Source organism: Symphalangus syndactylus, chromosome 8 (genome assembly GCF_028878055.3).
Source record: "Symphalangus syndactylus isolate Jambi chromosome 8, NHGRI_mSymSyn1-v2.1_pri, whole genome shotgun sequence".
Taxonomy (NCBI): domain Eukaryota; kingdom Metazoa; phylum Chordata; class Mammalia; order Primates; family Hylobatidae; genus Symphalangus; species Symphalangus syndactylus.
In genome coordinates this window covers 10,108,095-10,126,075 of record NC_072430.2, presented here as the reverse complement: position 1 = coordinate 10,126,075, position 17,981 = coordinate 10,108,095, and positions in this window count along the sequence as shown.

Below are 17,981 nucleotides of genomic sequence, written 5' to 3'. Positions count from 1 at the left end.
AATTGGACATTCTGAGCGCGAAGAGGCCTCTATTGGGAAAAATAAAATCTTCAAATAAAAACTACACAGAAGCATTGTGTGAAACTTATTTCTGATATGTTCATTAAGCTAACAGAGTTAAACCATACTTTTGATTGCGCAGTTCTGAACACTCTTTCTGTAGAAAATGCAAGTGGACATTCGGAGCGCTAAGAGGGTAATAGTGGAAAAAGAATATATTCAAATATAAACTACACAGTAGCATTCTGTGAAAATTCTTTCTGTTCTGTGCATTCAACTAACAGAGTTGAACCTTACTTTTGATGGAGCCGTTCTGAAACACTCTTTCTGTAGAAACTGCAATTGGACATGCTAAGCGCTAAGAGGCCTACATTGGGAAAAAGAATATCTTCAAATAAAAACTACACAGATGCATTCTGTGAAACTTATTTCTGATCTGTAAATTCAGTTAACAGAGATAAAACATATTTTTGATTGAGCAGTTATGAAACACTCTTTTTGTAGAAAATGCAAGTGGAGATACGGAGCGCTAAGAGGGTAATAGTGGAAAAAGGAATGTCTTCAAATATAAACTACACAGAATCATTCGGTGAAACTTCTTTCTGATCTGTGCATTCAGCTAACAGTGTTAAACCATAATTTGATTGAGCAGATCTGAACACTCTTTCTGTAGAAAATGCAACTGGACATTTGCAGCGCTAAGAGCGTAGCAGTGGAAAAAGGAATATATTCAAATATAAACTACAAAGAAGCATTCTGTGAAACTTCTTTCTGATCTGAGCATTCAGCTAACAGAGTTAAACCGTACTTTTCACTGAGCAGTTTTGAAACACTCTGTCTGTAGAAAATGCAACTTGACATTCGTAGCGCTAAGTGGGTAATAGTGGAGAAAAGAATATGTTGAAATATAAACTACACAGAAGCATTGTATGAAACTTCTTTCTGTTCTGTGCATTCAACTAACAGAGTTGAACCTTACTTTTGATTGAGCCTTTCTGAAACACTCTTTCTGTAGAAACTGCAATTGGACATTCTGAGCGCTAAGAGGCCTCTATTGGGAAAAATAATATCTTCAAATAAAAACTACACAGAAGCATTGTGTGAAACTTATTTCTGATATGTTCATTAAGCTAACAGAGTTAAACCATACTTTTGATTGCGCAGTTCTGAACACTCTTTCTGTAGAAAATGCAAGTGGACATTCGGAGCGCTAAGAGGGTAATAGTGGAAAAAGGATTATATTCAAATATAAACTACACAGTAGCATTCTGTGAAAACTCTTTCTGTTCTGTGCATTCAGCTAACAGAGTTCAACCTTACTTTTGATTGAGCCGTTCTGAAACACTCTTTCTGTAGAAACTGCAATTGGACATGCTAAGCGCTAAGAGGCCTACATTGGGAAAAAGAATATCTTCAAATAAAAACTACACAGATGCATTTTGTGAAACTTATTTCTGATCTGTAAATTCAGTTAACAGAGATAAAACATATTTTTGATTGAGCAGTTATGAAACATTCTTTTTGTAGAAAATGCAAGTGGAGATTCGGAGCGCTAAGAGGCTAATAGTGGAAAAAGGAATGTCTTCAAATATAAACTACACAGAATCATTCGGTGAAACTTCTTTCTGATCTGTGCATTCAGCTAACAGAGTTAAACCATACTTTTGATTGAGCAGATCTGAACACTCTTTCTGTAGAAAATGCAACTGGACATTTGGAGCGCTAAGAGCGTAGTAGTGGAAAAAGGAATATATTCAAATATAAACTACACAGAAGCATTCTGTGAAACTTCTTTCTGATCTGAGCATTCAGCTAACAGAGTTAAACCATACTTTTGATTGAGCAGTTTTGAAACACTCTGTCTGTAGAAAATGCAACTGGACATTCGTAGCGCTAAGTGGGTAATAGTGGAAAAAAGAATATGTTCAAATATAAACTACACAGAAGCATTCTGTGAAACTTCTTTCTGTTCTGTGCATTCAACTAACAGATTTGAACCTTACTTTTGATTGAGACGTTCTGAAACACTCTTTCTGTAGAAACTGCAATTGGACAATCTGAGCGCTAAGAGGCCTATATTGGGAAAAAGAATGTCTACAAATAAAAACTACACAGAAGAATTGTGTGAAACTTCTTTCTGTTCTGTTTGTTCAACTAAAAGAGTTGAACCTTAGTTTTGATTGAGCCGTTCTGAAACACTCTTTCTGTAGAAAATGCAAGTGGAGATTCGGAGCGCTAAGAGGGTAATAGTGGAAAAAGGAATGTCTCCAAATATAAACTACACAGAATCATTCTGTGAAACTTCTTTCTGATCTGTGCATTCAGCTAACAGAGTTAAACCATACTTTTGATTGAGCAGATCTGAACACTCTTTCTGTAGAAAATGCAAATGGACATTTGGAGCGCTAAGAGAGTAGTAGTGGAAAAAGGAATATGTTCAAATATAAACTACACAGAAGCATTCTGTGAAACTTCTTTCTGATCTGAGCATTCAGCTAACAGAGTTAAACCATACTTTTGATTGAGCAGTTTTGAAACACTCTGTCTGTAGAAAATGCAACTTGACATTCGTAGCGCTAAGTGGGTAATAGTGGAAAAAAGAGTATGTTCAAATATAAACTACACAGAAGCATTGTATGAAACTTCTTTCTGTTCTGTGCACTCAACTAACAGAGTTGAACCTTAGTTTTGATTGAGCCTTTCTGAAACACTCTTTCTGTAGAAACTGCAATTGGACATTCTGAGCGCGAAGAGGCCTCTATTGGGAAAAATAAAATCTTCAAATAAAAACTACACAGAAGCATTGTGTGAAACTTATTTCTGATATGTTCATTAAGCTAACAGAGTTAAACCATACTTTTGATTGCGCAGTTCTGAACACTCTTTCTGTAGAAAATGCAAGTGGACATTCGGAGCGCTAAGAGGGTAATAGTGGAAAAAGGAATATATTCAAATATAAACTACACAGTAGCATTTTGTGAAAATTCTTTCTGTTCTGTGCATTCAACTAACAGAGTTGAACCTTACTTTTGATTGAGCCGTTCTGAAACACTCTTTCTGTAGAAAGTGCAATTGGACATGCTAAGCGCTAAGAGGCCTACATTGGGAAAAAGAATATCTTCAAATAAAAACTACACAGATGCATTCTGTGAAACTTATTTCTGATCTGTAAATTCAGTTAACAGAGATAAAACATATTTTTGATTGAGCAGTTATGAAACACTCTTTTTGTAGAAAATGCAAGTGGAGATACGGAGCGCTAAGAGGGTAATAGTGGAAAAAGGAATGTCTTCAAATATAAACTACACAGAATCATTCGGTGAAACTTCTTTCTGATCTGTGCATTCAGCTATCAGTGTTAAACCACAATTTGATTGAGCAGATCTGAACACTCTTTCTGTAGAAAATGCAACTGGACATTTGCAGCGCTAAGAGCGTAGTAGTGGAAAAAGGAATATATTCAAATATAAACTACACAGAAGCATTCTGTGAAACTTCTTTCTGATCTGAGCATTCAGCTAACAGAGTTAAACCGTACTTTTCACTGAGCAGTTTTGAAACACTCTGTCTGTAGAAAATGCAACTTGACATTCGTAGCGCTAAGTGGGTAATAGTGGAAAAAAGAATATGTTCAAATATAAACTACACAGAAGCATTGTATGAAACTACTTTCTGTTCTGTGCATTCAACTAACAGAGTTGAACCTTACTTTTGATTGAGCCGTTCTGAAACACTCCTTCTTTAGAAACTGCAATTGGACATTCTGAGCGCTAAGAGGCCTATATTGGGAAAAAGAATGTCTACAAATAAAAACTACACAGAAGAATTGTGTGAAACTTCTTTCTGTTCTGTTTGTTCAACTAACAGAGTTGAACTTTAGTTTTGATTGAGCCGTTCTGAAACACTCTTTCTGTAGAAAATGCAAGTGGAGATTCGGAGCGCTAAGAGGGTAATAGTGGAAAAAGGAATGTCTCCAAATATAAACTACACAGAATCATTCTGTGAAACTTCTTTCTGATCTGTGCATTCAGCTAACAGAGTTAAACCATACCTTTGATTGAGCAGATCTGAACACTCTTTCTGTAGAAACTGCAACTGGACATTTGGAGGGCTAAGAAAGTAGTAGTGGAAAAAGGAATATATTCAAATATAAACTACACAGAAGCATTCTGTGAAACTTCTTTCTGATCTGAGCATTCAGCTAACAGAGTTAAAACATACGTTTGATTGAGCAGTTTTGAAACACTCTGTCTGTAGAAAATGCAACTGGACATTCGTAGCGCTAAGTGGGTAATAGTGGAAAAAAGAATATGTTCAAATATAAACTACACAGAAGCATTGTATGAAACTTCTTTCTGTTCTGTGCATTCAACTAACAGAGTTGAACCTTACTTTTGATTGAGCCTTTCTGAAACACTCTTTCTGTAGAAACTGCAATTGGACATTCTGAGCGCTAAGAGGCCTCTATTGGGAAAAATAATATCTTCAAATAAAAACTACACAGAAGCATTGTGTGAAACTTATTTCTGATATGTTCATTAAGCTAACAGAGTTAAACCATACTTTTGATTGCGCAGTTCTGAACACTCTTTCTGTAGAAAATGCAAGTGGACATTCGGAGCGCTAAGAGGGTAATAGTGGAAAAAGGAATATCTCCAAATATAAACTACACAGAATCATTCTGTGAAACTTCTTTCTGATCTGTGCATTCAGCTAACAGAGTTAAACCATACTTTTGATTGAGCAGATCTGAACACTCTTTCTGTAGAAAATGCAACTGGACATTTGGAGCGCTAAGAGAGTAGTAGTGGAAAAAGGAATATGTTCAAATATAAACTACACAGAAGCATTCTGTGAAACTTCTTTCTGATCTGAGCATTCAGCTAACAGAGTTAAACCATACTTTTGATTGAGCAGTTTTGAAACACTCTGTCTGTAGAAAATGCAACTTGACATTCGTAGCGCTAAGTGGGTAATAGTGGAAAAAAGAGTATGTTCAAATATAAACTACACAGAAGCATTGTATGCAACTTCTTTCTGTTCTGTGCACTCAACTAACAGAGTTGAACCTTAGTTTTGATTGAGCCTTTCTGAAACACTCTTTCTGTAGAAACTGCAATTGGACATTCTGAGCGCGAAGAGGCCTCTATTGGGAAAAATAAAATCTTCAAATAAAAACTACACAGAAGCATTGTGTGAAACTTATTTCTGATATGTTCATTAAGCTAACAGAGTTAAACCATACTTTTGATTGCGCAGTTCTGAACACTCTTTCTGTAGAAAATGCAAGTGGACATTCGGAGCGCTAAGAGGGTAATAGTGGAAAAAGGAATATATTCAAATATAAACTACACAGTAGCATTCTGTGAAAATTCTTTCTGTTCTGTGCATTCAACTAACAGAGTTGAACCTTACTTTTGATGGAGCCGTTCTGAAACACTCTTTCTGTAGAAACTGCAATTGGACATGCTAAGCGCTAAGAGGCCTACATTGGGAAAAAGAATATCTTCAAATAAAAACTACACAGATGCATTCTGTGAAACTTATTTCTGATCTGTAAATTCAGTTAACAGAGATAAAACATATTTTTGATTGAGCAGTTATGAAACACTCTTTTTGTAGAAAATGCAAGTGGAGATACGGAGCGCTAAGAGGGTAATAGTGGAAAAAGGAATGTCTTCAAATATAAACTACACAGAATCATTCGGTGAAACTTCTTTCTGATCTGTGCATTCAGCTAACAGTGTTAAACCATAATTTGATTGAGCAGATCTGAACACTCTTTCTGTAGAAAATGCAACTGGACATTTGCAGCGCTAAGAGCGTAGCAGTGGAAAAAGGAATATATTCAAATATAAACTACAAAGAAGCATTCTGTGAAACTTCTTTCTGATCTGAGCATTCAGCTAACAGAGTTAAACCGTACTTTTCACTGAGCAGTTTTGAAACACTCTGTCTGTAGAAAATGCAACTTGACATTCGTAGCGCTAAGTGGGTAATAGTGGAGAAAAGAATATGTTGAAATATAAACTACACAGAAGCATTGTATGAAACTTCTTTCTGTTCTGTGCATTCAACTAACAGAGTTGAACCTTACTTTTGATTGAGCCTTTCTGAAACACTCTTTCTGTAGAAACTGCAATTGGACATTCTGAGCGCTAAGAGGCCTCTATTGGGAAAAATAATATCTTCAAATAAAAACTACACAGAAGCATTGTGTGAAACTTATTTCTGATATGTTCATTAAGCTAACAGAGTTAAACCATACTTTTGATTGCGCAGTTCTGAACACTCTTTCTGTAGAAAATGCAAGTGGACATTCGGAGCGCTAAGAGGGTAATAGTGGAAAAAGGATTATATTCAAATATAAACTACACAGTAGCATTCTGTGAAAACTCTTTCTGTTCTGTGCATTCAGCTAACAGAGTTCAACCTTACTTTTGATTGAGCCGTTCTGAAACACTCTTTCTGTAGAAACTGCAATTGGACATGCTAAGCGCTAAGAGGCCTACATTGGGAAAAAGAATATCTTCAAATAAAAACTACACAGATGCATTTTGTGAAACTTATTTCTGATCTGTAAATTCAGTTAACAGAGATAAAACATATTTTTGATTGAGCAGTTATGAAACATTCTTTTTGTAGAAAATGCAAGTGGAGATTCGGAGCGCTAAGGGGCTAATAGTGGAAAAAGGAATGTCTTCAAATATAAACTACACAGAATCATTCGGTGAAACTTCTTTCTGATCTGTGCATTCAGCTAACAGAGTTAAACCATACTTTTGATTGAGCAGATCTGAACACTCTTTCTGTAGAAAATGCAACTGGACATTTGGAGCGCTAAGAGCGTAGTAGTGGAAAAAGGAATATATTCAAATATAAACTACACAGAAGCATTCTGTGAAACTTCTTTCTCATCTGAGCATTCAGCTAACAGAGTTAAACCATACTTTTGATTGAGCAGTTTTGAAACACTCTGTCTGTAGAAAATGCAACTGGACATTCGTAGCGCTAAGTGGGTAATAGTGGAAAAAAGAATATGTTCAAATATAAACTACACAGAAGCATTCTGTGAAACTTCTTTCTGTTCTGTGCATTCAACTAACAGATTTGAACCTTACTTTTGATTGAGACGTTCTGAAACACTCTTTCTGTAGAAACTGCAATTGGACATTCTGAGCGCTAAGAGGCCTATATTGGGAAAAAGAATGTCTACAAATAAAAACTACACAGAAGAATTGTGTGAAACTTCTTTCTGTTCTGTTTGTTCAACTAAAAGAGTTGAACCATAGTTTTGATTGAGCCGTTCTGAAACACTCTTTCTGTAGAAAATGCAAGTGGAGATTCGGAGCGCTAAGAGGGTAATAGTGGAAAAAGGAATGTCTCCAAATATAAACTACACAGAATCATTCTGTGAAACTTCTTTCTGATCTGTGCATTCAGCTAACAGAGTTAAACCATACTTTTGATTGAGCAGATCTGAACACTCTTTCTGTAGAAAATGCAAATGGACATTTGGAGCGCTAAGAGAGTAGTAGTGGAAAAAGGAATATGTTCAAATATAAACTACACAGAAGCATTCTGTGAAACTTCTTTCTGATCTGAGCATTCAGCTAACAGAGTTAAACCATACTTTTGATTGAGCAGTTTTGAAACACTCTGTCTGTAGAAAATGCAACTTGACATTCGTAGCGCTAAGTGGGTAATAGTGGAAAAAAGAGTATGTTCAAATATAAACTACACAGAAGCATTGTATGAAACTTCTTTCTGTTCTGTGCACTCAACTAACAGAGTTGAACCTTAGTTTTGATTGAGCCTTTCTGAAACACTCTTTCTGTAGAAACTGCAATTGGACATTCTGAGCGCGAAGAGGCCTCTATTGGGAAAAATAAAATCTTCAAATAAAAACTACACAGAAGCATTGTGTGAAACTTATTTCTGATATGTTCATTAAGCTAACAGAGTTAAACCATACTTTTGATTGCGCAGTTCTGAACACTCTTTCTGTAGAAAATGCAAGTGGACATTCGGAGCGCTAAGAGGGTAATAGTGGAAAAAGGAATATATTCAAATATAAACTACACAGTAGCATTTTGTGAAAATTCTTTCTGTTCTGTGCATTCAACTAACAGAGTTGAACCTTACTTTTGATTGAGCCGTTCTGAAACACTCTTTCTGTAGAAAGTGCAATTGGACATGCTAAGCGCTAAGAGGCCTACATTGGGAAAAAGAATATCTTCAAATAAAAACTACACAGATGCATTCTGTGAAACTTATTTCTGATCTGTAAATTCAGTTAACAGAGATAAAACATATTTTTGATTGAGCAGTTATGAAACACTCTTTTTGTAGAAAATGCAAGTGGAGATACGGAGCGCTAAGAGGGTAATAGTGGAAAAAGGAATGTCTTCAAATATAAACTACACAGAATCATTCGGTGAAACTTCTTTCTGATCTGTGCATTCAGCTATCAGTGTTAAACCACAATTTGATTGAGCAGATCTGAACACTCTTTCTGTAGAAAATGCAACTGGACATTTGCAGCGCTAAGAGCGTAGTAGTGGAAAAAGGAATATATTCAAATATAAACTACACAGAAGCATTCTGTGAAACTTCTTTCTGATCTGAGCATTCAGCTAACAGAGTTAAACCGTACTTTTCACTGAGCAGTTTTGAAACACTCTGTCTGTAGAAAATGCAACTTGACATTCGTAGCGCTAAGTGGGTAATAGTGGAAAAAAGAATATGTTCAAATATAAACTACACAGAAGCATTGTATGAAACTACTTTCTGTTCTGTGCATTCAACTAACAGAGTTGAACCTTACTTTTGATTGAGCCGTTCTGAAACACTCCTTCTTTAGAAACTGCAATTGGACATTCTGAGCGCTAAGAGGCCTATATTGGGAAAAAGAATGTCTACAAATAAAAACTACACAGAAGAATTGTGTGAAACTTCTTTCTGTTCTGTTTGTTCAACTAACGGAGTTGAACTTTAGTTTTGATTGAGCCGTTCTGAAACACTCTTTCTGTAGAAAATGCAAGTGGAGATTCGGAGCGCTAAGAGGGTAATAGTGGAAAAAGGAATGTCTCCAAATATAAACTACACAGAATCATTCTGTGAAACTTCTTTCTGATCTGTGCATTCAGCTAACAATGTTAAACCATACCTTTGATTGAGCAGATCTGAACACTCTTTCTGTAGAAACTGCAACTGGACATTTGGAGGGCTAAGAAAGTAGTAGTGGAAAAAGGAATATATTCAAATATAAACTACACAGAAGCATTCTGTGAAACTTCTTTCTGATCTGAGCATTCAGCTAACAGAGTTAAAACATACGTTTGATTGAGCAGTTTTGAAACACTCTGTCTGTAGAAAATGCAACTGGACATTCGTAGCGCTAAGTGGGTAATAGTGGAAAAAAGAATATGTTCAAATATAAACTACACAGAAGCATTGTATGAAACTTCTTTCTGTTCTGTGCATTCAACTAACAGAGTTGAACCTTACTTTTGATTGAGCCTTTCTGAAACACTCTTTCTGTAGAAACTGCAATTGGACATTCTGAGCGCTAAGAGGCCTCTATTGGGAAAAATAATATCTTCAAATAAAAACTACACAGAAGCATTGTGTGAAACTTATTTCTGATATGTTCATTAAGCTAACAGAGTTAAACCATACTTTTGATTGCGCAGTTCTGAACACTCTTTCTGTAGAAAATGCAAGTGGACATTCGGAGCGCTAAGAGGGTAATAGTGGAAAAAGGAATATCTCCAAATATAAACTACACAGAATCATTCTGTGAAACTTCTTTCTGATCTGTGCATTCAGCTAACAGAGTTAAACCATACTTTTGATTGAGCAGATCTGAACACTCTTTCTGTAGAAAATGCAACTGGACATTTGGAGCGCTAAGAGAGTAGTAGTGGAAAAAGGAATATGTTCAAATATAAACTACACAGAAGCATTCTGTGAAACTTCTTTCTGATCTGAGCATTCAGCTAACAGAGTTAAACCATACTTTTGATTGAGCAGTTTTGAAACACTCTGTCTGTAGAAAATGCAACTTGACATTCGTAGCGCTAAGTGGGTAATAGTGGAAAAAAGAGTATGTTCAAATATAAACTACACAGAAGCATTGTATGAAACTTCTTTCTGTTCTGTGCACTCAACTAACAGAGTTGAACCTTAGTTTTGATTGAGCCTTTCTGAAACACTCTTTCTGTAGAAACTGCAATTGGACATTCTGAGCGCGAAGAGGCCTCTATTGGGAAAAATAAAATCTTCAAATAAAAACTACACAGAAGCATTGTGTGAAACTTATTTCTGATATGTTCATTAAGCTAACAGAGTTAAACCATACTTTTGATTGCGCAGTTCTGAACACTCTTTCTGTAGAAAATGCAAGTGGACATTCGGAGCGCTAAGAGGGTAATAGTGGAAAAAGGAATATATTCAAATATAAACTACACAGTAGCATTCTGTGAAAATTCTTTCTGTTCTGTGCATTCAACTAACAGAGTTGAACCTTACTTTTGATTGAGCCGTTCTGAAACACTCTTTCTGTAGAAACCTCAATTGGACATGCTAAGCGCTAAGAGGCCTACATTGGGAAAAAGAATATCTTCAAATAAAAACTACACAGATGCATTCTGTGAAACTTATTTCTGATCTGTAAATTCAGTTAACAGAGATAAAACATATTTTTGATTGAGCAGTTATGAAACACTCTTTTTGTAGAAAATGCAAGTGGAGATACGGAGCGCTAAGAGGGTAATAGTGGAAAAAGGAATGTCTTCAAATATAAACTACACAGAATCATTCGGTGAAACTTCTTTCTGATCTGTGCATTCAGCTAACAGTGTTAAACCATAATTTGATTGAGCAGATCTGAACACTCTTTCTGTAGAAAATGCAACTGGACATTTGCAGCGCTAAGAGCGTAGTAGTGGAAAAAGGAATATATTCAAATATAAACTACACAGAAGCATTCTGTGAAACTTCTTTCTGATCTGAACATTCAGCTAACAGAGTTAAACCGTACTTTTCACTGAGCAGTTTTGAAACACTCTGTCTGTAGAAAATGCAACTTGACATTCGTAGCGCTAAGTGGGTAATAGTGGAAAAAAGAATATGTTCAAATATAAACTACACAGAAGCATTGTATGAAACTTCTTTCTGTTCTGTGCATTCAACTAACAGAGTTGAACCTTACTTTTGATTGAGCCGTTCTGAAACACTCTTTCTTTAGAAACTGCAATTGGACATTCTGAGCGCTAAGAGGCCTATATTGGGAAAAAGAATGTCTACAAATAAAAACTACACAGAAGAATTGTGTGAAACTTCTTTCTGTTCTGTTTGTTCAACTAACAGAGTTGAACCTTAGTTTTGATTGAGCCGTTCTGAAACACTCTTTCTGTAGAAAATGCAAGTGGAGATTCGGAGCGCTAAGAGGGTAATAGTGGAAAAAGGAATGTCTCCAAATATAAACTACACAGAATCATTCTGTGAAACTTCTTTCTGATCTGTGCATTCAGCTAACAGAGTTAAACCATACTTTTGATTGAGCAGATCTGAACACTCTTTCTGTAGAAAATGCAACTGGACATTTGGAGCGCTAAGAAAGTAGTAGTGGAAAAAGGAGTATATTCAAATATAAACTACACAGAAGCATTCTGTGAAACTTCTTTCTGATCTGAGCATTCAGCTAACAGAGTTAAACCATACTTTTGATTGAGCAGTTTTGAAACACTCTGTCTGTAGAAAATGCAACTGGACATTCGTAGCGCTAAGTGGGTAATAGTGGAAAAAAGAATATGTTCAAATATAAACTACACAGAAGCATTGTATGAAACTTCTTTCTGTTCTGTGCATTCAACTAACAGAGTTGAACCTTACTTTTGATTGAGCCTTTCTGAAACACTCTTTCTGTAGAAACTGCAATTGGACATTCTGAGCGCTAAGAGGCCTCTATTGGGAAAAATAATATCTTCAAATAAAAACTACACAGAAGCATTGTGTGAAACTTATTTCTGATATGTTCATTAAGCTAACAGAGTTAAACCATACTTTTGATTGCGCAGTTCTGAACACTCTTTCTGTAGAAAATGCAAGTGGACATTCGGAGCGCTAAGAGGGTAATAGTGGAAAAAGGAATATATTCAAATATAAACTACACAGTAGCATTCTGTGAAAACTCTTTCTGTTCTGTGCATTCAGCTAACAGAGTTGAACCTTACTTTTGATTGAGCCGTTCTGAGACACTCTTTCTGTAGAAACTGCAATTGGACATGCTAAGCGCTAAGAGGCCTACATTGGGAAAAAGAATATCTTCAAATAAAAACTACACAGATGCATTCTGTGAAACTTATTTCTGATCTGTAAATTCAGTTAACAGAGATAAAACATATTTTTGATTGAGCAGTTATGAAACACTCTTTTTGTAGAAAATGCAAGTGGAGATACGGAGCGCTAAGAGGGTAATAGTGGAAATAGGAATGTCTTCAAATATAAACTACACAGAATCATTCGGTGAAACTTCTTTGTGATCTGTGCATTCAGCTAACAGTGTTAAACCATAATTTGATTGAGCAGATCTGAACACTCTTTCTGTAGAAAATGCAACTGGACATTTGCAGCGCTAAGAGCGTAGTAGTGGAAAAAGGAATATATTCAAATATAAACTACACAGAAGCATTCTGTGAAACTTCTTTCTGATCTGAGCATTCAGCTAACAGAGTTAAACCGTACTTTTCACTGAGCAGTTTTGAAACACTCTGTCTGTAGAAAATGCAACTTGACATTCATAGCGCTAAGTGGGTAATAGTGGAAAAAAGAATATGTTCAAATATAAACTACACAGAAGCATTGTATTAAACTTCTTTCTGTTCTGTGCATTCAACTAACAGAGTAGAACCTTACTTTTGATTGAGCCGTTCTGAAACACTCTTTCTTTAGAAACTGCAATTGGACATTCTGAGCGCTAAGAGGCCTATATTGGGAAAAAGAATGTCTACAAATAAAAACTACACAGAAGAATTGTGTGAAACTTCTTTCTGTTCTGTTTGTTCAACTAACAGAGTTGAACCTTAGTTTTGATTGAGCCGTTCTGAAACACTCTTTCTGTAGAAAATGCAAGTGGAGATTCGGAGCGCTAAGAGGGTAATAGTGGAAAAAGGAATGTCTCCAAATATAAACTACACAGAATCATTCTGTGAAACTTCTTTCTGATCTGTGCATTCAGCTAACAGAGTTAAACCATACTTTTGATTGAGCAGATCTGAACACTCTTTCTGTAGAAAATGCAACTGGACATTTGGAGCGCTAAGAAAGTAGTAGTGGAAAAAGGAGTATATTCAAATATAAACTACACAGAAGCATTCTGTGAAACTTCTTTCTGATCTGAGCATTCAGCTAACAGAGTTAAACCATACTTTTGATTGAGCAGTTTTGAAACACTCTGTCTGTAGAAAATGCAACTGGACATTCGTAGCGCTAAGTGGGTAATAGTGGAAAAAAGAATATGTTCAAATATAAACTACACAGAAGCATTGTATGAAACTTCTTTCTGTTCTGTGCATTCAACTAACAGAGTTGAACCTTACTTTTGATTGAGCCTTTCTGAAACACTCTTTCTGTAGAAACTGCAATTGGACATTCTGAGCGCTAAGAGGCCTCTATTGGGAAAAATAATATCTTCAAATAAAAACTACACAGAAGCATTGTGTGAAACTTATTTCTGATATGTTCATTAAGCTAACAGAGTTAAACCATACTTTTGATTGCGCAGTTCTGAACACTCTTTCTGTAGAAAATGCAAGTGGACATTCGGAGCGCTAAGAGGGTAATAGTGGAAAAAGGAATATATTCAAATATAAACTACACAGTAGCATTCTGTGAAAACTCTTTCTGTTCTGTGCATTCAGCTAACAGAGTTGAACCTTACTTTTGATTGAGCCGTTCTGAAACACTCTTTCTGTAGAAACTGCAATTGGACATGCTAAGCGCTAAGAGGCCTACATTGGGAAAAAGAATATCTTCAAATAAAAACTACACAGATGCATTCTGTGAAACTTATTTCTGATCTGTAAATTCAGTTAACAGAGATAAAACATATTTTTGATTGAGCAGTTATGAAACACTCTTTTTGTAGAAAATGCAAGTGGAGATACGGAGCGCTAAGAGGGTAATAGTGGAAAAAGGAATGTCTTCAAATATAAACTACACAGAATCATACGGTGAAACTACTTTCTGATCTGTGCATTCAGCTAACAGTGTTAAACCATAATTTGATTGAGCAGATCTGAACACTCTTTCTGTAGAAAATGCAACTGGACATTTGCAGCGCTAAGAGCGTAGTAGTGGAAAAAGGAATATATTCAAATATAAACTACACAGAAGCATTCTGTGAAACTTCTTTCTGATCTGAGCATTCAGCTAACAGAGTTAAACCGTACTTTTCACTGAGCAGTTTTGAAACACTCTGTCTGTAGAAAATGCAACTGGACATTCGTAGCGCTAAGTGGGTAATAGTGGAAAAAAGAATATGTTCAAATATAAACTACACAGAAGCATTGTATGAAACTTCTTTCTGTTCTGTGCATTCAACTAACAGAGTTGAACCTTAGTTTTGATTGAGACGTTCTGAAACACTCTTTCTGTAGAAACTGCAATTGGACATTCTGAGCGCTAAGAGGCCTCTATTGGGAAAAATAATGTCTACAAATAAAAACTACACAGAAGAATTGTGTGAAACTTCTTCCTGTTCTGTTTGTTCAACTAAAAGAGTTGAACCTTAGTTTTGATTGAGCCGTTCTGAAACACTCTTTCTGTAGAAAATGCAAGTGGAGATTCGGAGCGCTAAGAGGGTAATAGTGGAAAAAGGAATGTCTCCAAATATAAACTACACAGAATCATTCTGTGAAACTTCTTTCTGATCTGTGCATTCAGCTAACAGAGTTAAACCATACTTTTGATTGAGCAGATCTGAACACTCTTTCTGTAGAAAATGCAACTGGACATTTGGAGCGCTAAGAGAGTAGTAGTGGAAAAAGGAATATGTTCAAATATAAACTACACAGAAGCATTCTGTGAAACTTCTTTCTGATCTGAGCATTCAGCTAACAAAGTTAAACCATACTTTTGATTGAGCAGTTTTGAAACACTCTGTCTGTAGATAATGCAACTTGACATTCGTAGCGCTAAGTGGGTAATAGTGGAAAAAAGAGTATGTTCAAATATAAACTACACAGAAGCATTGTATGAAACTTCTTTCTGTTCTGTGCACTCAACTAACAGAGTTGAACCTTAGTTTTGATTGAGCCTTTCTGAAACACTCTTTCTGTAGAAACTGCAATTGGACATTCTGAGCGCGAAGAGGCCTCTATTGGGAAAAATAAAATCTTCAAATAAAAACTACACAGAAGCATTGTGTGAAACTTATTTCTGATATGTTCATTAAGCTAACAGAGTTAAACCATACTTTTGATTGCGCAGTTCTGAACACTCTTTCTGTAGAAAATGCAAGTGGACATTCGGAGCGCTAAGAGGGTAATAGTGGAAAAAGGAATATATTCAAATATAAACTACACAGTAGCATTCTGTGAAAATTCTTTCTGTTCTGTGCATTCAACTAACAGAGTTGAACCTTACTTTTGATTGAGCCGTTCTGAAACACTCTTTCTGTAGAAACTGCAATTGGACATGCTAAGCGCTAAGAGGCCTACATTGGGAAAAAGAATATCTTCAAATAAAAACTACACAGATGCATTCTGTGAAACTTATTTCTGATCTGTAAATTCAGTTAACAGAGATAAAACATATTTTTGATTGAGCAGTTATGAAACACTCTTTTTGTAGAAAATGCAAGTGGAGATACGGAGCGCTAAGAGGGTAATAGTGGAAAAAGGAATGTCTTCAAATATAAACTACACAGAATCATTCGGTGAAACTACTTTCTGATCTGTGCATTCAGCTAACAGTGTTAAACCATAATTTGATTGAGCAGATCTGAACACTCTTTCTGTAGAAAATGCAACTGGACATTTGCAGCGCTAAGAGCGTAGTAGTGGAAAAAGGAATATATTCAAATATAAACTACACAGAAGCATTCTGTGAAACTTCTTTCTGATCTGAGCATTCAGCTAACAGAGTTAAACCGTACTTTTCACTGAGCAGTTTTGAAACACTCTGTCTGTAGAAAATGCAACTGGACATTCGTAGCGCTAAGTGGGTAATAGTGGAAAAAAGAATATATTCAAATATAAACTACACAGAAGCATTGTATGAAACTTCTTTCTGTTCTGTGCATTCAACTAACAGAGTTGAACCTTAGTTTTGATTGAGACGTTCTGAAACACTCTTTCTGTAGAAACTGCAATTGGACATTCTGAGCGCTAAGAGGCCTCTATTGGGAAAAATAATGTCTACAAATAAAAACTACACAGAAGAATTGTGTGAAACTTCTTTCTGTTCTGTTTGTTCAACTAAAAGAGTTGAACCTTAGTTTTGATTGAGCCGTTCTGAAACACTCTTTCTGTAGAAAATGCAAGTGGAGATTCGGAGCGCTAAGAGGGTAATAGTGGAAAAAGGAATGTCTCCAAATATAAACTACACAGAATCATTCTGTGAAACTTCTTTCTGATCTGTGCATTCAGCTAACAGAGTTAAACCATACTTTTGATTGAGCAGATCTGAACACTCTTTCTGTAGAAAATGCAACTGAACATTTGGAGCGCTAAGAAAGTAGTAGTGGAAAAAGGAATATATTCAAATATAAACTACACAGAAGCATTCTGTGAAACTTCTTTCTGATCTGAGCATTCAGCTAACAGAGTTAAACCATACTTTTGATTGAGCAGTTTTGACACACTCTGTCTGTAGAAAATGCAACTGGACATTCGTAGCGCTAAGTGGGTAATAGTGGAAAAAATAGTATGTTCAAATATAAACTACACAGAAGCATTGTATGAAACTTCTTTCTGTTCTGTGCATTCAACTAACAGAGTTGAACCTTAGTTTTGATTGAGCCTTTCTGAAACACTCTTTCTGTAGTAACTGCAATTGGACATTCTGAGCGCTAAGAGGCCTCTATTGGGAAAAATAATATCTTCAAATAAAAACTACACAGAAGCATTGTGTGAAACTTATTTCTGATATGTTCATTAAGCTAACAGAGTTAAACCATACCTTTGATTGCGCAGTTCTGAACACTCTTTCTGTAGAAAATGTAGGTGGACATTCGGAGCGCTAAGAGGGTAATAGTGGAAAAAGGAATATATTCAAATATAAACTACACAGTAGCATTCTGTGAAAATTCTTTCTGTTCTGTGCATTCAACTAACAGAGTTGAACCTTACTTTTGATTGAGCCGTTCTGAAACACTCTTTCTGTAGAAACTGCAATTGGACATGCTAAGCGCTAAGAGGCCTACATTGGGAAAAAGAATATGTTCAAATAAAAACTACACAGATGCATTCTGTGAAACTTATTTCTGATCTGTAAATTCAGTTAACAGAGATAAAACATATTTTTGATTGAGCAGTTATGAAACACTCTTTTTGTAGAAAATGCAAGTGGAGATTCGGAGCGCTAAGAGGGTAATAGTGGAAAAAGGAATGTCTTCAAATATAAACTACACAGAATCATTCGGTGAAACTTCTTTCTGATCTGTGCATTCAGCTAACAGAGTTAAACCATACTTTTGATTAAGCAGATCTGAACACTCTTTCTGTAGAAAATGCAACTGGACATTTGGAGCGCTAAGAACGTAGTAGTGGAAAAAGGAATATATTCAAATATAAACTACACAGAAGCATTCTGTGAAACTTCTTTCTGATCTGAGCATTCAGCTAACAGAGTTAAACCATACTTTTGATTGAGAAGTTTTGAAACACTCTGTCTGTAGAAAATGCAACTGGACATTCGTAGCGCTAAGTGGGTAATAGTGGAAAAAAGAATATGTTCAAATATAAACTACACAG